General features: G+C 44.4%; 6 non-coding genes and 1 pseudogene across 6 annotated transcripts; all 7 read left to right on the top strand.

The window, feature by feature from the left end:
- Positions 1-1012: 1012 nt before the first annotated feature.
- Positions 1013-1203, top strand: LOC130328734 (U2 spliceosomal RNA). The gene has a single exon (XR_008872606.1). It is a non-coding gene; the product is annotated as a U2 spliceosomal RNA (small nuclear RNA).
- A 7198-nt stretch (positions 1204-8401) lies between these two features.
- Positions 8402-8610, top strand: LOC130328735 (U2 spliceosomal RNA; annotated as a pseudogene).
- A 2092-nt stretch (positions 8611-10702) lies between these two features.
- On the top strand, positions 10703-10893 carry LOC130328740 (U2 spliceosomal RNA). Its single transcript, XR_008872610.1, has one exon. It is a non-coding gene; the product is annotated as a U2 spliceosomal RNA (small nuclear RNA).
- A 2088-nt stretch (positions 10894-12981) lies between these two features.
- LOC130328739 (U2 spliceosomal RNA) lies at positions 12982-13172 on the top strand. The gene has a single exon (XR_008872609.1). It is a non-coding gene; the product is annotated as a U2 spliceosomal RNA (small nuclear RNA).
- Positions 13173-15256: 2084 nt separating this feature from the next.
- On the top strand, positions 15257-15447 carry LOC130328738 (U2 spliceosomal RNA). Its single transcript, XR_008872608.1, has one exon. It is a non-coding gene; the product is annotated as a U2 spliceosomal RNA (small nuclear RNA).
- A 2088-nt stretch (positions 15448-17535) lies between these two features.
- On the top strand, positions 17536-17726 carry LOC130328737 (U2 spliceosomal RNA). The gene has a single exon (XR_008872607.1). It is a non-coding gene; the product is annotated as a U2 spliceosomal RNA (small nuclear RNA).
- A 2088-nt stretch (positions 17727-19814) lies between these two features.
- Positions 19815-20005, top strand: LOC130328733 (U2 spliceosomal RNA). Its single transcript, XR_008872605.1, has one exon. It is a non-coding gene; the product is annotated as a U2 spliceosomal RNA (small nuclear RNA).
- The last annotated feature ends 2059 nt before the right edge of the window (positions 20006-22064 follow it).

Here is a 22064-nt window from a genome sequence, read left to right as displayed (position 1 = left end):
AAGGAGAAAAACGTAAAAAAACGTGAAAAAAAAGTAAGAGGAAGAGAAGGGAAAAAAAGGTGGAAATGGGTTTAAAAGTGATTTCGGCGGAGAAATATATATATATATATATATATATATATATATATATATATATATACGCGCACACACACACATATATATAAACGTATTCTCCGTTGAGATATTGCAGCCGCTGCTGTGTCCAGGCCCAGGAGCCTTAGCACTGTGCTGTGATGTCACTCAATACCACTGACATCACTAGGTGTAAACAACATCTCTCCTTTGCTGTGTATGTGACTATGGAGCTGTTTGGTGATGTCGTCTATTATGGCCTTCATAGAAGCAACAGGAGATTGTTGCATCCATCTAGAACCCTCAGAACTACAGTGCTATGATGTCACTCACTTCCACAGGCCTTGCAGAGTGTAAACAACAACAACCCAGCTTTGTTGTGTATGTAACCATAGGGATTTGTGATGTCACCTAGAACCTTCACAGCAGCGACAGCTTTATGAGGAGCATCAGCACTGCTCTGCCTGAGCAGAACCATCACCGCCATAGGTTGTCAAATAACCCGGATTTAACCCACACAGGTAAGTCCAATGGGGTGCAGGCATGTCCTCTATGCTTACAGCTTCCCGTGGGTGTTGGTTTGATACCGTTTGGGGACAGCCAAGGAGGCATCTGCAGGCAACAAAGGTAGGTGTGTGCTTGTGTGTGTGTTTCCTATGCAGATCCTAAGCCCAGTGTCACATGCAAGTAGGAGGAGTAAGAAGGGTTCCTGGCAAATCCGGGTTATGGATTGCATTTAAAAAGGCCCCGTGGGAGTGCAATGGGCCCCTGTCTTGCTGCTTAGCAATAATGGTATGGGTTTAGGTTCTGCTGTGTGTACTGGTGGTTGACTGCCCCCCAGCCCAGAGTGTGCATGGAAAATTGTCTGGCAGCCTCCCTGACAGCAAGCAGTGATAGTGCCCATGAAGGGGACCTTGTTGGGCCCGCCCCTTTCACGGTTATCGCTTCTCGGCCTTTTGGCTAAGATCAAGTGTAGTATCTGTTCTTATCAGTTTAATATCTGATACGTCCCCTATCTGGGGACCATATATTAAATGGATTTTTGAGAACGGGGGCCGATTTCGAAGCTTGCTTCCGTCGCCCTATGCATTGACCCGATATGGCAGTATCTTCGGGTACAGTGCACCACCCCCTTACAGGGTTAAAAAGAAAGATTCCTACTTTCATTGCTACCTGCTTGCTGGCTAGCCAGCTAGCCAGCCCTGTGGGCCTTGCTGCTGCTGCAGCCAAAAAACAAAAGGTGGTGCTGCTGCTGCTTCTGCTGCTTCTGCTGCTTCTGCTTCTGCTTGTGTCTGGCCCCTGTTGGAGCGTCCAGGCACAGGACTTCTGCTGCTGCTGACTAAATGGCCTCCTTAATTGGATCATTTGAGTAGCCAGCACACCTGTGCAGGTAGGGCATGACATGATAGGCAGCTGCCTTGATAGCGGGTGGGTGCTGAATGTTCCTAATTGACAAAATAAGATTAATGCTTATGAAGAAATATAAAATCTCATCCCTTCCCCAATATCGCGCCACACCCCTACCCCTTAATTCCCTGGTTGAACGTGATGGACATATGTCTTTTTTCGACCGTACTAACTATGTAACTATGTAACATAACATGGGGGGGGGGGTCTCCTGGCTGTTCACACAGGTGTGTCATTGCTGTACATTGACCATGCATTGCTTCTGTGGTATTGCAAAGGCAAAGACAAATGCTTCCAGCCATCCATTGCACTAATGGATTGGTCATCAGCTGGCTGTCTATGTCCCGCATCAATATAGACCAAAGTACAGAGGGTTAGGCTATACTATTGTGCACCTACCTGATGCATCAGAAGGTGCGAGGCCCTTGCTAAATTCTGTGCACAGACTTTGAGATCTATACTTTAGACTGTATCTAAACCTGCTCCAACATGGACTGACATTCTGGCCTACTTTCAGCCGATGCGACTTGTCTGTCGCTGAACAGTCGCTTTTTATGTATTCAGCACCTATGTATAATGTTGTAAAAATGCTCTAGAAGCTAAAGTCGCAGAAATGTCACACATATTTGGCCTGCAACTTTCTGTGCGACAAATTCAGACAGGAAAAATCAGTATAAATCCTTAGAAAATTATCCCCCAGTGTCTCCATCTGCTGGCGGTATTGAATAAGCATTGCTGCACTGATGGGGTATGCATTAGACGAAAAAAAAGAAGAAAAAGAAGAATAATACGCCCAGAAAAGAGGCGAAAAGGAGAAAAACGTAAAAAAACGTGAAAAAAAAGTAAGAGGAAGAGAAGGGAAAAAAAGGTGGAAATGGGTTTAAAAGTGATTTCGGCGGAGAAATATATATATATATATATATATATATATATATATATATATATATATACGCGCACACACACACATATATATAAACGTATTCTCCGTTGAGATATTGCAGCCGCTGCTGTGTCCAGGCCCAGGAGCCTTAGCACTGTGCTGTGATGTCACTCAATACCACTGACATCACTAGGTGTAAACAACATCTCTCCTTTGCTGTGTATGTGACTATGGAGCTGTTTGGTGATGTCGTCTATTATGGCCTTCATAGAAGCAACAGGAGATTGTTGCATCCATCTAGAACCCTCAGAACTACAGTGCTATGATGTCACTCACTTCCACAGGCCTTGCAGAGTGTAAACAACAACAACCCAGCTTTGTTGTGTATGTAACCATAGGGATTTGTGATGTCACCTAGAACCTTCACAGCAGCGACAGCTTTATGAGGAGCATCAGCACTGCTCTGCCTGAGCAGAACCATCACCGCCATAGGTTGTCAAATAACCCGGATTTAACCCACACAGGTAAGTCCAATGGGGTGCAGGCATGTCCTCTATGCTTACAGCTTCCCGTGGGTGTTGGTTTGATACCGTTTGGGGACAGCCAAGGAGGCATCTGCAGGCAACAAAGGTAGGTGTGTGCTTGTGTGTGTGTTTCCTATGCAGATCCTAAGCCCAGTGTCACATGCAAGTAGGAGGAGTAAGAAGGGTTCCTGGCAAATCCGGGTTATGGATTGCATTTAAAAAGGCCCCGTGGGAGTGCAATGGGCCCCTGTCTTGCTGCTTAGCAATAATGGTATGGGTTTAGGTTCTGCTGTGTGTACTGGTGGTTGACTGCCCCCCAGCCCAGAGTGTGCATGGAAAATTGTCTGGCAGCCTCCCTGACAGCAAGCAGTGATAGTGCCCATGAAGGGGACCTTGTTGGGCCCGCCCCTTTCACGGTTATCGCTTCTCGGCCTTTTGGCTTCGATCCTGTGCGGTTTACCGGGCAGGGTAGGAGTCGGAAGGGGTGGTGATCGGGGCCCTCTTTTGCGGGGGGCCCTGGATTGTTACTGGGTTGCGATAGTGGGTATCTTAACCTGCAAAAATGAGCGGAGAGAGGACTCGAGGACTCGAGGATACGGTGCGGATTTACGTTCCTGGCGAACACCGGGGGACGATTGGATTGGATCAAGTTGTGCTGGAGATTCTTCGCAAGCTCCAGTACCTTCAGGTATGGCATGTAATCGCTATGCAAGATTTCCCTAGGCAAGGGATTTACGATATAACCTTTTATGATTCTGAGGTTTGCCAGAGGGTCTACATGGACTTAGAAGTGATGAAGAGGAGGAATGAGCCAGCTATAATGAGTAAGGTGAAAGTGGAACCATTATTCATGAATATGTCTAAGGTTGTTATAGTCCATATGTACAACCCGAAGGTTTCGGATGAGATGGTGACCAATTTTTTGTACCGATATTGTGATGAAGTTAAATTTCTTGGAAGACTCAAGAACAGACATGGGTACTTTAATTGTAAAAGGAAATTTGTTGTAAAATTTAAAAAGGACGAAGGAATGGAAGAGGGAAGGAAGAGTATACCACAGGTATTTTCTATTGGAGGAGAAAGAGGTTTTTGTTTTTATGAAGGACAGTTGCAGTACTGTAGACGTTGTCACGCTTATGGACATGTACAGGAGTCTTGCCCTGAGCAAGGAGTATGCTGCAGGAATTGTGGAAAATCAGGTCACAACTCGGGTGAATGTACTGAGAAGAAAACGTGTGATATCTGTGGTAGTGAGGAGCATTTGGCTAGAGGATGCAGTTTATGGTATAGAAAGAAAATGAGCTATGCTGACGCAGCAGGAAATAGAAGAGAGGAAAGAGGAGAAAGGCCATTTCCACGTGTTTTTGGTGTGAATGCTGAGGTGACTCAGGTGATTGACGAGAACTCTGTAAAAGGGAGTGCAGCAGGTGTGACAGTGCAGCACATGAATACTCAGGAAAAATCTGGAAAAGGGGAGGAGGGTGACTCCACTGGTGTGCATTGTGAGGAGACTGGTGTTGGTGAAGAGTTTACTGAGGTCAGTAAGAAGAAAGCACGTAAAGGGAAAAAAGAGAAAGTGGTGGAGAGTGTGGAGACTGTGTGTAGGGAGGTTCCCCCATGTGAAGAAACAATTGAGGATTTTGAATGCCCAAACCCAGTGGTGGGGGAAGAGGAGGGGATGGAGTTTCAGGAGAATGAGAGTGGGAGATCCCTAACACCTGGGCAGAGGGTGATTAGTGGGGAGGAGAATGTAACATCTGAAGAGGAGGAGAAGGAGGAGGAGGAGGGGGAAGATGAAGATGAAGATGCAAATGGAGGCTTTCAAGGTAAAAGTAAAAGGTGTAAGAAAGGGAGTTGGTCAGGGGATCAGACGGATCCTGTGTATGGAGGTGAGGAAATGATGGACAGGGACTCTCAAGTGGGGTCGCCTGATTGCTATGGGATGCTGCTAAGGAAGGTTGAAGGTCAGAATACTAACTTCTAGTTAAAATGGATGTTAAGAAAATGGATTGCCTTCTTTCCTTTTTAATGGCATTGGTTGTGGCTACTCTTAATGTTCGGAGTATAGGAACAACCATCAGAAGAGCAGCAGTTTTTGATTTTTTGGAGAATGTGAAGGGAGATATATTTTGTTTACAGGAGTGTGCAATTAAGTCTGCACCTTGTGTAGATGAATGGAAGAGAGGGCAGTCTTTTTGGTCTACATGCACAGAGAATAAAAATGAAGGTGTGGGGATTTTATTGTGTAACAGGGACATTAAAGTTTTAAATTGCCAAGTTTTAGTACCAGGTCGTTGTATGGTTTTAAATTTTGAGTTTTTAGGCCAGAGAATGAGAGTTTTTAATGTATATGCGCCAGCAGAAAAACAGGCACGTGTGTTATTTTTAGAGTCTCTTAAACTTTTTATTCCTGGTCGTGATGGTACTATTATTGTTGGTGATTTTAACTGCATTAGATCCGTCAATGATCGTGAGAGCTCTGCTAAGGTTAGAACTGATATTACTTCAAATGTTTTAAACCAAATTATTCAAGACTTACATTATTCTGATGTGGGACTGATGGTTAGCACTGATGAAAGATACACCTATATATCAGATAGTGGCCGCTGTAAATCCCGGATTGATTACATTCTTGTCTCTGAGGGGATTAAGGTGGTCCGGTGCAATCAAATGATGTCAACTTTCTCAGATCATAAGATGGTGTCGGCAGAAATAAGTATTGCAGAGTCCTTTCATTTTGGTAGAGGGCTCTGGAAATTAAATGTAAGTCTATTAGAAGATGAAGAAGTAATGTCCGGTTTTAAAGATTTTTTTTTATCTTGTACTTCTAAACAATCTGTTTTTAGTAATGTTTTAGCTTGGTGGGATTGGGCAAAAAGTGAGTTTGCTAAGTATTTTAAGTTCATTTGCATAAGGAGGGCACAAGAAAAGAGGAGGGGTTATGAAAGGCTTATCTCACGTTTAGAAACTCTCTTTAAGTTTAAACATGTTGGTGTGGAGGTGGAGGAGGAAATTGAGAAGGTGAAAATTGAGATGAAGAACAGGTTGTTGGAAAGAGGTAGAAATATTGTTTTTAAATCCAAAGTTCAACATTTGGAGGAAAATGAACAATGTACAAGATATTTCTTTAAAAAATGTTTTAATGCTAGGGGTGTTTTTAAGTCTGTTTTAACTCCTACAGGGGAAGTTGTTGGTGATGAGATGGTGAAGGAGATTGGCAGATTTTATGAAACACTTTTTAGTAATAAGAGCAGAGCCAGTGAGACGGAGATGAATAATTATTGTAATATTTTAGAGAATAATGTCCCTGAAGGAAAAAGTGCATTTTTAATTGAGGAAGTTTGTGAAGGGGAGATCAAGCAGGCTCTGGACATGACAGCGAAAGGGAAGACACCGGGCTGTGATGGCCTCCCCTTTGAGTTTTATTCAGTTTTTTGGCATATTTTAAAGCAAGATTTTACACGGGTGGTGCAATATGTTTTTAACTCAGGTATTTTAGCGGAGTCTATGAAGAAAGGAGTTATTACCTTGATACATAAGAAAGGTGATGAAAGAGATTTGAAAAACTGGAGGCCGATCACATTATTGAATACAGATTATAAGATCATTGCAAAGATTGTGGCGAACAGGATGAGTGACATAGTTGAGCACCTTGTTGGAGAATACCAAGTTTGTGCAGTGCCAAATAGGAGAATAACTGATAATTTATTAGTTTTAAGAGACTCTATTTATTATAGTAATTTTAATAAGAATGCACTTTTTGTGGAATCCATTGATTTTGAAAAAGCTTATGACAGAGTTGCTCATGATTTTATGTTTATGGTTTTAAAGCATATGGGTATTCCTGAGAAGCTACTGTTTGTGATTAAAAGTTTTTATTATGGGGCAACAAGTCAGATTTTAGTCAATGGACATGTGGGGCCGGGTTTTAATATTTTATCAGGAGTACGACAGGGATGCCCACTCTCCCCAATTTTATTCATTTGTGTCATTGAGGCCTTGCTAAAAAATGTACAGAAGGACAAATGTGTGAGTGGTGTTTTTATCCCGGGAAGTAATGGAAGGAATTTGAAGGTTTTAAGTTACATGGATGATGTGGTTTTTACTTGCACTTCCCAAGCTGATCTTAACAGAGTGAATTTGCATGTAAAGATTTTTTGTTGTATTGCTGGTATGAAAGTCAATTGGGGGAAGTGCCAATTGAGTAATTTTGGAAAGCAAGGAAAAGTGGTGGTGGATGGCGTGGATGAGAAGGAAGATATTGAAGTGTTAGGGGTTGTTTTTGAAAAAAATCTAAAAGGAGGGAAAAGTTATGAGAAGTTGGAGGAGAAGATAGAGAAGAAATTATCTTTTTGGAAATTGAGAAACTTGTCTCTTAAAGGTAAAGTTCTGATTTTAAAGGCAGTCATTTTGCCACTACTATTATATACTGCAATGGTTTTCCCACCCGGCAAATTATGGACCAGAAGGATGACAAGGAAGTTGTTTATTTTTTTCTGGGGTTCAAAGATGGAAAAGATGAAGAGGGAGGAAGTGATGAAGAGCGTGAAGAAAGGCGGATATAATTTCCCGGATATTAATCTGTTTTTAAAGACTCATTACTTTCTTTTAATTTATAAAGTGTCTCAGTGCAATAATTGGGTGGCAGACATGAGCAGGTATTTGGCAGGATGGTTGTTTTCCAAATGGGGCTGGTGTGAGAAGGATCTGAGGAGACCAATAGCGCAAGTTATACCTACCTTCTATGTGGTTCTCAGGTCTTTCAGTGATCAATTTGGTTTGAGTTCCCTGGGAAAACCTGAGAAAAAGAAAATTGAAAATGAAATAAGAAAAAATGAGAGATTATATGAAGTACCATTCTGCACTACTGCTCAGTCTGTGAAGATCTGGAATCTTTTTAATGTTAGAGGATTATCGAATAGACAGAGAGATGTAAACTGGATGACTTTTCATGGCTGCCTCCCAACCAGAGCTTTCCTGAATGGACGAGGAATAAGAGTGAGTGAGAAATGTCCAAGAGAGGGTTGTGGAGGCAGGGAGGATACAGTGCACTTATTTTGGAACTGTTTTTATGCAAGAAAATTTTTTATGCTTCTACAGAGGTTTTTTTCTGCAATCACGGGATATGTTGATTTTAATTTTGAGAAGATTTTTATTGGTCAGGATTTTAGCAGGAGAGAGGACACTCGTGAAAGCTGGATTGTATTTTCTGTTTTTAAAGAAGTTTTATGGGATTCTAGAAACCTGCTTGTTTTTAAAAATGTGTGTATTTCTCCAAGGGAGTTGAAGAGACTTTTTTTTGGAAGGTTGTTTATTATTTTTCTATTTGACAAGAAGAGAATGGGAGAGGAAGAGGCTGAAAAGATTTGGAGATACAAGGAATGGAGAAAGTTGTAAGTATCCTGATCAAGGTTTTGAATTTGTGCTTCTCTTATAGTTTTCTTATTGAGATATTTTTCCGCATGATGTTTTTTCAGACTTTGTTTAGAAGTGATGAGTTTTGGTAGGTGACCTGATGATCGCTTGAACAAGTCTGTAACTGAGGAAAAAAAAAAAAAAAAAAAAAAAAAAAAATCTGTTCTTATCAGTTTAATATCTGATACGTCCCCTATCTGGGGACCATATATTAAATGGATTTTTGAGAACGGGGGCCGATTTCGAAGCTTGCTTCCGTCGCCCTATGCATTGACCCGATATGGCAGTATCTTCGGGTACAGTGCACCACCCCCTTACAGGGTTAAAAAGAAAGATTCCTACTTTCATTGCTACCTGCTTGCTGGCTAGCCAGCTAGCCAGCCCTGTGGGCCTTGCTGCTGCTGCAGCCAAAAAACAAAAGGTGGTGCTGCTGCTGCTTCTGCTGCTTCTGCTTCTGCTTGTGTCTGGCCCCTGTTGGAGCGTCCAGGCACAGGACTTCTGCTGCTGCTGACTAAATGGCCTCCTTAATTGGATCATTTGAGTAGCCAGCACACCTGTGCAGGTAGGGCATGACATGATAGGCAGCTGCCTTGATAGCGGGTGGGTGCTGAATGTTCCTAATTGACAAAATAAGATTAATGCTTATGAAGAAATATAAAATCTCATCCCTTCCCCAATATCGCGCCACACCCCTACCCCTTAATTCCCTGGTTGAACGTGATGGACATATGTCTTTTTTCGACCGTACTAACTATGTAACTATGTAACATAACATGGGGGGGGGGGTCTCCTGGCTGTTCACACAGGTGTGTCATTGCTGTACATTGACCATGCATTGCTTCTGTGGTATTGCAAAGGCAAAGACAAATGCTTCCAGCCATCCATTGCACTAATGGATTGGTCATCAGCTGGCTGTCTATGTCCCGCATCAATATAGACCAAAGTACAGAGGGTTAGGCTATGCTATTGTGCACCTACCTGATGCATCAGAAGGTGCGAGGCCCTTGCTAAATTCTGTGCACAGACTTTGAGATCTATACTTTAGACTGTATCTAAACCTGCTCCAACATGGACTGACATTCTGGCCTACTTTCAGCCGATGCGACTTGTCTGTCGCTGAACAGTCGCTTTTTATGTATTCAGCACCTATGTATAATGTTGTAAAAATGCTCTAGAAGCTAAAGTCGCAGAAATGTCACACATATTTGGCCTGCAACTTTCTGTGCGACAAATTCAGACAGGAAAAATCAGTATAAATCCTTAGAAAATTATCCCCCAGTGTCTCCATCTGCTGGCGGTATTGAATAAGCATTGCTGCACTGATGGGGTATGCATTAGACGAAAAAAAAGAAGAAAAAGAAGAATAATACGCCCAGAAAAGAGGCGAAAAGGAGAAAAACGTAAAAAAACGTGAAAAAAAAGTAAGAGGAAGAGAAGGGAAAAAAAGGTGGAAATGGGTTTAAAAGTGATTTCGGCGGAGAAATATATATATATATATATATATATATATATATATATATATATATATATACGCGCACACACACACATATATATAAACGTATTCTCCGTTGAGATATTGCAGCCGCTGCTGTGTCCAGGCCCAGGAGCCTTAGCACTGTGCTGTGATGTCACTCAATACCACTGACATCACTAGGTGTAAACAACATCTCTCCTTTGCTGTGTATGTGACTATGGAGCTGTTTGGTGATGTCGTCTATTATGGCCTTCATAGAAGCAACAGGAGATTGTTGCATCCATCTAGAACCCTCAGAACTACAGTGCTATGATGTCACTCACTTCCACAGGCCTTGCAGAGTGTAAACAACAACAACCCAGCTTTGTTGTGTATGTAACCATAGGGATTTGTGATGTCACCTAGAACCTTCACAGCAGCGACAGCTTTATGAGGAGCATCAGCACTGCTCTGCCTGAGCAGAACCATCACCGCCATAGGTTGTCAAATAACCCGGATTTAACCCACACAGGTAAGTCCAATGGGGTGCAGGCATGTCCTCTATGCTTACAGCTTCCCGTGGGTGTTGGTTTGATACCGTTTGGGGACAGCCAAGGAGGCATCTGCAGGCAACAAAGGTAGGTGTGTGCTTGTGTGTGTGTTTCCTATGCAGATCCTAAGCCCAGTGTCACATGCAAGTAGGAGGAGTAAGAAGGGTTCCTGGCAAATCCGGGTTATGGATTGCATTTAAAAAGGCCCCGTGGGAGTGCAATGGGCCCCTGTCTTGCTGCTTAGCAATAATGGTATGGGTTTAGGTTCTGCTGTGTGTACTGGTGGTTGACTGCCCCCCAGCCCAGAGTGTGCATGGAAAATTGTCTGGCAGCCTCCCTGACAGCAAGCAGTGATAGTGCCCATGAAGGGGACCTTGTTGGGCCCGCCCCTTTCACGGTTATCGCTTCTCGGCCTTTTGGCTAAGATCAAGTGTAGTATCTGTTCTTATCAGTTTAATATCTGATACGTCCCCTATCTGGGGACCATATATTAAATGGATTTTTGAGAACGGGGGCCGATTTCGAAGCTTGCTTCCGTCGCCCTATGCATTGACCCGATATGGCAGTATCTTCGGGTACAGTGCACCACCCCCTTACAGGGTTAAAAAGAAAGATTCCTACTTTCATTGCTACCTGCTTGCTGGCTAGCCAGCTAGCCAGCCCTGTGGGCCTTGCTGCTGCTGCAGCCAAAAAACAAAAGGTGGTGCTGCTGCTGCTTCTGCTGCTTCTGCTTCTGCTTGTGTCTGGCCCCTGTTGGAGCGTCCAGGCACAGGACTTCTGCTGCTGCTGACTAAATGGCCTCCTTAATTGGATCATTTGAGTAGCCAGCACACCTGTGCAGGTAGGGCATGACATGATAGGCAGCTGCCTTGATAGCGGGTGGGTGCTGAATGTTCCTAATTGACAAAATAAGATTAATGCTTATGAAGAAATATAAAATCTCATCCCTTCCCCAATATCGCGCCACACCCCTACCCCTTAATTCCCTGGTTGAACGTGATGGACATATGTCTTTTTTCGACCGTACTAACTATGTAACTATGTAACATAACATGGGGGGGGGGGTCTCCTGGCTGTTCACACAGGTGTGTCATTGCTGTACATTGACCATGCATTGCTTCTGTGGTATTGCAAAGGCAAAGACAAATGCTTCCAGCCATCCATTGCACTAATGGATTGGTCATCAGCTGGCTGTCTATGTCCCGCATCAATATAGACCAAAGTACAGAGGGTTAGGCTATGCTATTGTGCACCTACCTGATGCATCAGAAGGTGCGAGGCCCTTGCTAAATTCTGTGCACAGACTTTGAGATCTATACTTTAGACTGTATCTAAACCTGCTCCAACATGGACTGACATTCTGGCCTACTTTCAGCCGATGCGACTTGTCTGTCGCTGAACAGTCGCTTTTTATGTATTCAGCACCTATGTATAATGTTGTAAAAATGCTCTAGAAGCTAAAGTCGCAGAAATGTCACACATATTTGGCCTGCAACTTTCTGTGCGACAAATTCAGACAGGAAAAATCAGTATAAATCCTTAGAAAATTATCCCCCAGTGTCTCCATCTGCTGGCGGTATTGAATAAGCATTGCTGCACTGATGGGGTATGCATTAGACGAAAAAAAAGAAGAAAAAGAAGAATAATACGCCCAGAAAAGAGGCGAAAAGGAGAAAAACGTAAAAAAACGTGAAAAAAAAGTAAGAGGAAGAGAAGGGAAAAAAAGGTGGAAATGGGTTTAAAAGTGATTTCGGCGGAGAAATATATATATATATATATATATATATATATATATATATATATATACGCGCACACACACACATATATATAAACGTATTCTCCGTTGAGATATTGCAGCCGCTGCTGTGTCCAGGCCCAGGAGCCTTAGCACTGTGCTGTGATGTCACTCAATACCACTGACATCACTAGGTGTAAACAACATCTCTCCTTTGCTGTGTATGTGACTATGGAGCTGTTTGGTGATGTCGTCTATTATGGCCTTCATAGAAGCAACAGGAGATTGTTGCATCCATCTAGAACCCTCAGAACTACAGTGCTATGATGTCACTCACTTCCACAGGCCTTGCAGAGTGTAAACAACAACAACCCAGCTTTGTTGTGTATGTAACCATAGGGATTTGTGATGTCACCTAGAACCTTCACAGCAGCGACAGCTTTATGAGGAGCATCAGCACTGCTCTGCCTGAGCAGAACCATCACCGCCATAGGTTGTCAAATAACCCGGATTTAACCCACACAGGTAAGTCCAATGGGGTGCAGGCATGTCCTCTATGCTTACAGCTTCCCGTGGGTGTTGGTTTGATACCGTTTGGGGACAGCCAAGGAGGCATCTGCAGGCAACAAAGGTAGGTGTGTGCTTGTGTGTGTGTTTCCTATGCAGATCCTAAGCCCAGTGTCACATGCAAGTAGGAGGAGTAAGAAGGGTTCCTGGCAAATCCGGGTTATGGATTGCATTTAAAAAGGCCCCGTGGGAGTGCAATGGGCCCCTGTCTTGCTGCTTAGCAATAATGGTATGGGTTTAGGTTCTGCTGTGTGTACTGGTGGTTGACTGCCCCCCAGCCCAGAGTGTGCATGGAAAATTGTCTGGCAGCCTCCCTGACAGCAAGCAGTGATAGTGCCCATGAAGGGGACCTTGTTGGGCCCGCCCCTTTCACGGTTATCGCTTCTCGGCCTTTTGGCTAAGATCAAGTGTAGTATCTGTTCTTATCAGTTTAATATCTGATACGTCCCCTATCTGGGGACCATATATTAAATGGATTTTTGAGAACGGGGGCCGATTTCGAAGCTTGCTTCCGTCGCCCTATGCATTGACCCGATATGGCAGTATCTTCGGGTACAGTGCACCACCCCCTTACAGGGTTAAAAAGAAAGATTCCTACTTTCATTGCTACCTGCTTGCTGGCTAGCCAGCTAGCCAGCCCTGTGGGCCTTGCTGCTGCTGCAGCCAAAAAACAAAAGGTGGTGCTGCTGCTGCTTCTGCTGCTTCTGCTTCTGCTTGTGTCTGGCCCCTGTTGGAGCGTCCAGGCACAGGACTTCTGCTGCTGCTGACTAAATGGCCTCCTTAATTGGATCATTTGAGTAGCCAGCACACCTGTGCAGGTAGGGCATGACATGATAGGCAGCTGCCTTGATAGCGGGTGGGTGCTGAATGTTCCTAATTGACAAAATAAGATTAATGCTTATGAAGAAATATAAAATCTCATCCCTTCCCCAATATCGCGCCACACCCCTACCCCTTAATTCCCTGGTTGAACGTGATGGACATATGTCTTTTTTCGACCGTACTAACTATGTAACTATGTAACATAACATGGGGGGGGGGGTCTCCTGGCTGTTCACACAGGTGTGTCATTGCTGTACATTGACCATGCATTGCTTCTGTGGTATTGCAAAGGCAAAGACAAATGCTTCCAGCCATCCATTGCACTAATGGATTGGTCATCAGCTGGCTGTCTATGTCCCGCATCAATATAGACCAAAGTACAGAGGGTTAGGCTATGCTATTGTGCACCTACCTGATGCATCAGAAGGTGCGAGGCCCTTGCTAAATTCTGTGCACAGACTTTGAGATCTATACTTTAGACTGTATCTAAACCTGCTCCAACATGGACTGACATTCTGGCCTACTTTCAGCCGATGCGACTTGTCTGTCGCTGAACAGTCGCTTTTTATGTATTCAGCACCTATGTATAATGTTGTAAAAATGCTCTAGAAGCTAAAGTCGCAGAAATGTCACACATATTTGGCCTGCAACTTTCTGTGCGACAAATTCAGACAGGAAAAATCAGTATAAATCCTTAGAAAATTATCCCCCAGTGTCTCCATCTGCTGGCGGTATTGAATAAGCATTGCTGCACTGATGGGGTATGCATTAGACGAAAAAAAAGAAGAAAAAGAAGAATAATACGCCCAGAAAAGAGGCGAAAAGGAGAAAAACGTAAAAAAACGTGAAAAAAAAGTAAGAGGAAGAGAAGGGAAAAAAAGGTGGAAATGGGTTTAAAAGTGATTTCGGCGGAGAAATATATATATATATATATATATATATATATATATATATATACGCGCACACACACACATATATATAAACGTATTCTCCGTTGAGATATTGCAGCCGCTGCTGTGTCCAGGCCCAGGAGCCTTAGCACTGTGCTGTGATGTCACTCAATACCACTGACATCACTAGGTGTAAACAACATCTCTCCTTTGCTGTGTATGTGACTATGGAGCTGTTTGGTGATGTCGTCTATTATGGCCTTCATAGAAGCAACAGGAGATTGTTGCATCCATCTAGAACCCTCAGAACTACAGTGCTATGATGTCACTCACTTCCACAGGCCTTGCAGAGTGTAAACAACAACAACCCAGCTTTGTTGTGTATGTAACCATAGGGATTTGTGATGTCACCTAGAACCTTCACAGCAGCGACAGCTTTATGAGGAGCATCAGCACTGCTCTGCCTGAGCAGAACCATCACCGCCATAGGTTGTCAAATAACCCGGATTTAACCCACACAGGTAAGTCCAATGGGGTGCAGGCATGTCCTCTATGCTTACAGCTTCCCGTGGGTGTTGGTTTGATACCGTTTGGGGACAGCCAAGGAGGCATCTGCAGGCAACAAAGGTAGGTGTGTGCTTGTGTGTGTGTTTCCTATGCAGATCCTAAGCCCAGTGTCACATGCAAGTAGGAGGAGTAAGAAGGGTTCCTGGCAAATCCGGGTTATGGATTGCATTTAAAAAGGCCCCGTGGGAGTGCAATGGGCCCCTGTCTTGCTGCTTAGCAATAATGGTATGGGTTTAGGTTCTGCTGTGTGTACTGGTGGTTGACTGCCCCCCAGCCCAGAGTGTGCATGGAAAATTGTCTGGCAGCCTCCCTGACAGCAAGCAGTGATAGTGCCCATGAAGGGGACCTTGTTGGGCCCGCCCCTTTCACGGTTATCGCTTCTCGGCCTTTTGGCTAAGATCAAGTGTAGTATCTGTTCTTATCAGTTTAATATCTGATACGTCCCCTATCTGGGGACCATATATTAAATGGATTTTTGAGAACGGGGGCCGATTTCGAAGCTTGCTTCCGTCGCCCTATGCATTGACCCGATATGGCAGTATCTTCGGGTACAGTGCACCACCCCCTTACAGGGTTAAAAAGAAAGATTCCTACTTTCATTGCTACCTGCTTGCTGGCTAGCCAGCTAGCCAGCCCTGTGGGCCTTGCTGCTGCTGCAGCCAAAAAACAAAAGGTGGTGCTGCTGCTGCTTCTGCTGCTTCTGCTTCTGCTTGTGTCTGGCCCCTGTTGGAGCGTCCAGGCACAGGACTTCTGCTGCTGCTGACTAAATGGCCTCCTTAATTGGATCATTTGAGTAGCCAGCACACCTGTGCAGGTAGGGCATGACATGATAGGCAGCTGCCTTGATAGCGGGTGGGTGCTGAATGTTCCTAATTGACAAAATAAGATTAATGCTTATGAAGAAATATAAAATCTCATCCCTTCCCCAATATCGCGCCACACCCCTACCCCTTAATTCCCTGGTTGAACGTGATGGACATATGTCTTTTTTCGACCGTACTAACTATGTAACTATGTAACATAACATGGGGGGGGGGGTCTCCTGGCTGTTCACACAGGTGTGTCATTGCTGTACATTGACCATGCATTGCTTCTGTGGTATTGCAAAGGCAAAGACAAATGCTTCCAGCCATCCATTGCACTAATGGATTGGTCATCAGCTGGCTGTCTATGTCCCGCATCAATATAGACCAAAGTACAGAGGGTTAGGCTATGCTATTGTGCACCTACCTGATGCATCAGAAGGTGCGAGGCCCTTGCTAAATTCTGTGCACAGACTTTGAGATCTATACTTTAGACTGTATCTAAACCTGCTCCAACATGGACTGACATTCTGGCCTACTTTCAGCCGATGCGACTTGTCTGTCGCTGAACAGTCGCTTTTTATGTATTCAGCACCTATGTATAATGTTGTAAAAATGCTCTAGAAGCTAAAGTCGCAGAAATGTCACACATATTTGGCCTGCAACTTTCTGTGCGACAAATTCAGACAGGAAAAATCAGTATAAATCCTTAGAAAATTATCCCCCAGTGTCTCCATCTGCTGGCGGTATTGAATAAGCATTGCTGCACTGATGGGGTATGCATTAGACGAAAAAAAAGAAGAAAAAGAAGAATAATACGCCCAGAAAAGAGGCGAAAAGGAGAAAAACGTAAAAAAACGTGAAAAAAAAGTAAGAGGAAGAGAAGGGAAAAAAAGGTGGAAATGGGTTTAAAAGTGATTTCGGCGGAGAAATATATATATATATATATATATATATATATATATATATATATATACGCGCACACACACACATATATATAAACGTATTCTCCGTTGAGATATTGCAGCCGCTGCTGTGTCCAGGCCCAGGAGCCTTAGCACTGTGCTGTGATGTCACTCAATACCACTGACATCACTAGGTGTAAACAACATCTCTCCTTTGCTGTGTATGTGACTATGGAGCTGTTTGGTGATGTCGTCTATTATGGCCTTCATAGAAGCAACAGGAGATTGTTGCATCCATCTAGAACCCTCAGAACTACAGTGCTATGATGTCACTCACTTCCACAGGCCTTGCAGAGTGTAAACAACAACAACCCAGCTTTGTTGTGTATGTAACCATAGGGATTTGTGATGTCACCTAGAACCTTCACAGCAGCGACAGCTTTATGAGGAGCATCAGCACTGCTCTGCCTGAGCAGAACCATCACCGCCATAGGTTGTCAAATAACCCGGATTTAACCCACACAGGTAAGTCCAATGGGGTGCAGGCATGTCCTCTATGCTTACAGCTTCCCGTGGGTGTTGGTTTGATACCGTTTGGGGACAGCCAAGGAGGCATCTGCAGGCAACAAAGGTAGGTGTGTGCTTGTGTGTGTGTTTCCTATGCAGATCCTAAGCCCAGTGTCACATGCAAGTAGGAGGAGTAAGAAGGGTTCCTGGCAAATCCGGGTTATGGATTGCATTTAAAAAGGCCCCGTGGGAGTGCAATGGGCCCCTGTCTTGCTGCTTAGCAATAATGGTATGGGTTTAGGTTCTGCTGTGTGTACTGGTGGTTGACTGCCCCCCAGCCCAGAGTGTGCATGGAAAATTGTCTGGCAGCCTCCCTGACAGCAAGCAGTGATAGTGCCCATGAAGGGGACCTTGTTGGGCCCGCCCCTTTCACGGTTATCGCTTCTCGGCCTTTTGGCTAAGATCAAGTGTAGTATCTGTTCTTATCAGTTTAATATCTGATACGTCCCCTATCTGGGGACCATATATTAAATGGATTTTTGAGAACGGGGGCCGATTTCGAAGCTTGCTTCCGTCGCCCTATGCATTGACCCGATATGGCAGTATCTTCGGGTACAGTGCACCACCCCCTTACAGGGTTAAAAAGAAAGATTCCTACTTTCATTGCTACCTGCTTGCTGGCTAGCCAGCTAGCCAGCCCTGTGGGCCTTGCTGCTGCTGCAGCCAAAAAACAAAAGGTGGTGCTGCTGCTGCTTCTGCTGCTTCTGCTTCTGCTTGTGTCTGGCCCCTGTTGGAGCGTCCAGGCACAGGACTTCTGCTGCTGCTGACTAAATGGCCTCCTTAATTGGATCATTTGAGTAGCCAGCACACCTGTGCAGGTAGGGCATGACATGATAGGCAGCTGCCTTGATAGCGGGTGGGTGCTGAATGTTCCTAATTGACAAAATAAGATTAATGCTTATGAAGAAATATAAAATCTCATCCCTTCCCCAATATCGCGCCACACCCCTACCCCTTAATTCCCTGGTTGAACGTGATGGACATATGTCTTTTTTCGACCGTACTAACTATGTAACTATGTAACATAACATGGGGGGGGGGGTCTCCTGGCTGTTCACACAGGTGTGTCATTGCTGTACATTGACCATGCATTGCTTCTGTGGTATTGCAAAGGCAAAGACAAATGCTTCCAGCCATCCATTGCACTAATGGATTGGTCATCAGCTGGCTGTCTATGTCCCGCATCAATATAGACCAAAGTACAGAGGGTTAGGCTATGCTATTGTGCACCTACCTGATGCATCAGAAGGTGCGAGGCCCTTGCTAAATTCTGTGCACAGACTTTGAGATCTATACTTTAGACTGTATCTAAACCTGCTCCAACATGGACTGACATTCTGGCCTACTTTCAGCCGATGCGACTTGTCTGTCGCTGAACAGTCGCTTTTTATGTATTCAGCACCTATGTATAATGTTGTAAAAATGCTCTAGAAGCTAAAGTCGCAGAAATGTCACACATATTTGGCCTGCAACTTTCTGTGCGACAAATTCAGACAGGAAAAATCAGTATAAATCCTTAGAAAATTATCCCCCAGTGTCTCCATCTGCTGGCGGTATTGAATAAGCATTGCTGCACTGATGGGGTATGCATTAGACGAAAAAAAAGAAGAAAAAGAAGAATAATACGCCCAGAAAAGAGGCGAAAAGGAGAAAAACGTAAAAAAACGTGAAAAAAAAGTAAGAGGAAGAGAAGGGAAAAAAAGGTGGAAATGGGTTTAAAAGTGATTTCGGCGGAGAAATATATATATATATATATATATATATATATATATATATATATATACGCGCACACACACACATATATATAAACGTATTCTCCGTTGAGATATTGCAGCCGCTGCTGTGTCCAGGCCCAGGAGCCTTAGCACTGTGCTGTGATGTCACTCAATACCACTGACATCACTAGGTGTAAACAACATCTCTCCTTTGCTGTGTATGTGACTATGGAGCTGTTTGGTGATGTCGTCTATTATGGCCTTCATAGAAGCAACAGGAGATTGTTGCATCCATCTAGAACCCTCAGAACTACAGTGCTATGATGTCACTCACTTCCACAGGCCTTGCAGAGTGTAAACAACAACAACCCAGCTTTGTTGTGTATGTAACCATAGGGATTTGTGATGTCACCTAGAACCTTCACAGCAGCGACAGCTTTATGAGGAGCATCAGCACTGCTCTGCCTGAGCAGAACCATCACCGCCATAGGTTGTCAAATAACCCGGATTTAACCCACACAGGTAAGTCCAATGGGGTGCAGGCATGTCCTCTATGCTTACAGCTTCCCGTGGGTGTTGGTTTGATACCGTTTGGGGACAGCCAAGGAGGCATCTGCAGGCAACAAAGGTAGGTGTGTGCTTGTGTGTGTGTTTCCTATGCAGATCCTAAGCCCAGTGTCACATGCAAGTAGGAGGAGTAAGAAGGGTTCCTGGCAAATCCGGGTTATGGATTGCATTTAAAAAGGCCCCGTGGGAGTGCAATGGGCCCCTGTCTTGCTGCTTAGCAATAATGGTATGGGTTTAGGTTCTGCTGTGTGTACTGGTGGTTGACTGCCCCCCAGCCCAGAGTGTGCATGGAAAATTGTCTGGCAGCCTCCCTGACAGCAAGCAGTGATAGTGCCCATGAAGGGGACCTTGTTGGGCCCGCCCCTTTCACGGTTATCGCTTCTCGGCCTTTTGGCTAAGATCAAGTGTAGTATCTGTTCTTATCAGTTTAATATCTGATACGTCCCCTATCTGGGGACCATATATTAAATGGATTTTTGAGAACGGGGGCCGATTTCGAAGCTTGCTTCCGTCGCCCTATGCATTGACCCGATATGGCAGTATCTTCGGGTACAGTGCACCACCCCCTTACAGGGTTAAAAAGAAAGATTCCTACTTTCATTGCTACCTGCTTGCTGGCTAGCCAGCTAGCCAGCCCTGTGGGCCTTGCTGCTGCTGCAGCCAAAAAACAAAAGGTGGTGCTGCTGCTGCTTCTGCTGCTTCTGCTTCTGCTTGTGTCTGGCCCCTGTTGGAGCGTCCAGGCACAGGACTTCTGCTGCTGCTGACTAAATGGCCTCCTTAATTGGATCATTTGAGTAGCCAGCACACCTGTGCAGGTAGGGCATGACATGATAGGCAGCTGCCTTGATAGCGGGTGGGTGCTGAATGTTCCTAATTGACAAAATAAGATTAATGCTTATGAAGAAATATAAAATCTCATCCCTTCCCCAATATCGCGCCACACCCCTACCCCTTAATTCCCTGGTTGAACGTGATGGACATATGTCTTTTTTCGACCGTACTAACTATGTAACTATGTAACATAACATGGGGGGGGGGGTCTCCTGGCTGTTCACACAGGTGTGTCATTGCTGTACATTGACCATGCATTGCTTCTGTGGTATTGCAAAGGCAAAGACAAATGCTTCCAGCCATCCATTGCACTAATGGATTGGTCATCAGCTGGCTGTCTATGTCCCGCATCAATATAGACCAAAGTACAGAGGGTTAGGCTATGCTATTGTGCACCTACCTGATGCATCAGAAGGTGCGAGGCCCTTGCTAAATTCTGTGCACAGACTTTGAGATCTATACTTTAGACTGTATCTAAACCTGCTCCAACATGGACTGACATTCTGGCCTACTTTCAGCCGATGCGACTTGTCTGTCGCTGAACAGTCGCTTTTTATGTATTCAGCACCTATGTATAATGTTGTAAAAATGCTCTAGAAGCTAAAGTCGCAGAAATGTCACACATATTTGGCCTGCAACTTTCTGTGCGACAAATTCAGACAGGAAAAATCAGTATAAATCCTTAGAAAATTATCCCCCAGTGTCTCCATCTGCTGGCGGTATTGAATAAGCATTGCTGCACTGATGGGGTATGCATTAGACGAAAAAAAAGAAGAAAAAGAAGAATAATACGCCCAGAAAAGAGGCGAAAAGGAGAAAAACGTAAAAAAACGTGAAAAAAAAGTAAGAGGAAGAGAAGGGAAAAAAAGGTGGAAATGGGTTTAAAAGTGATTTCGGCGGAGAAATATATATATATATATATATATATATATATATATATATATATACGCGCACACACACACATATATATAAACGTATTCTCCGTTGAGATATTGCAGCCGCTGCTGTGTCCAGGCCCAGGAGCCTTAGCACTGTGCTGTGATGTCACTCAATACCACTGACATCACTAGGTGTAAACAACATCTCTCCTTTGCTGTGTATGTGACTATGGAGCTGTTTGGTGATGTCGTCTATTATGGCCTTCATAGAAGCAACAGGAGATTGTTGCATCCATCTAGAACCCTCAGAACTACAGTGCTATGATGTCACTCACTTCCACAGGCCTTGCAGAGTGTAAACAACAACAACCCAGCTTTGTTGTGTATGTAACCATAGGGATTTGTGATGTCACCTAGAACCTTCACAGCAGCGACAGCTTTATGAGGAGCATCAGCACTGCTCTGCCTGAGCAGAACCATCACCGCCATAGGTTGTCAAATAACCCGGATTTAACCCACACAGGTAAGTCCAATGGGGTGCAGGCATGTCCTCTATGCTTACAGCTTCCCGTGGGTGTTGGTTTGATACCGTTTGGGGACAGCCAAGGAGGCATCTGCAGGCAACAAAGGTAGGTGTGTGCTTGTGTGTGTGTTTCCTATGCAGATCCTAAGCCCAGTGTCACATGCAAGTAGGAGGAGTAAGAAGGGTTCCTGGCAAATCCGGGTTATGGATTGCATTTAAAAAGGCCCCGTGGGAGTGCAATGGGCCCCTGTCTTGCTGCTTAGCAATAATGGTATGGGTTTAGGTTCTGCTGTGTGTACTGGTGGTTGACTGCCCCCCAGCCCAGAGTGTGCATGGAAAATTGTCTGGCAGCCTCCCTGACAGCAAGCAGTGATAGTGCCCATGAAGGGGAC

The sequence above is a fragment of the Hyla sarda genome, unplaced genomic scaffold (assembly GCF_029499605.1).
Source record: "Hyla sarda isolate aHylSar1 unplaced genomic scaffold, aHylSar1.hap1 scaffold_3139, whole genome shotgun sequence".
NCBI lineage: Eukaryota > Metazoa > Chordata > Amphibia > Anura > Hylidae > Hyla > Hyla sarda.
Note: the sequence above shows the minus strand (reverse complement) of the source record. Positions and strands in the feature narration are given on the sequence as shown.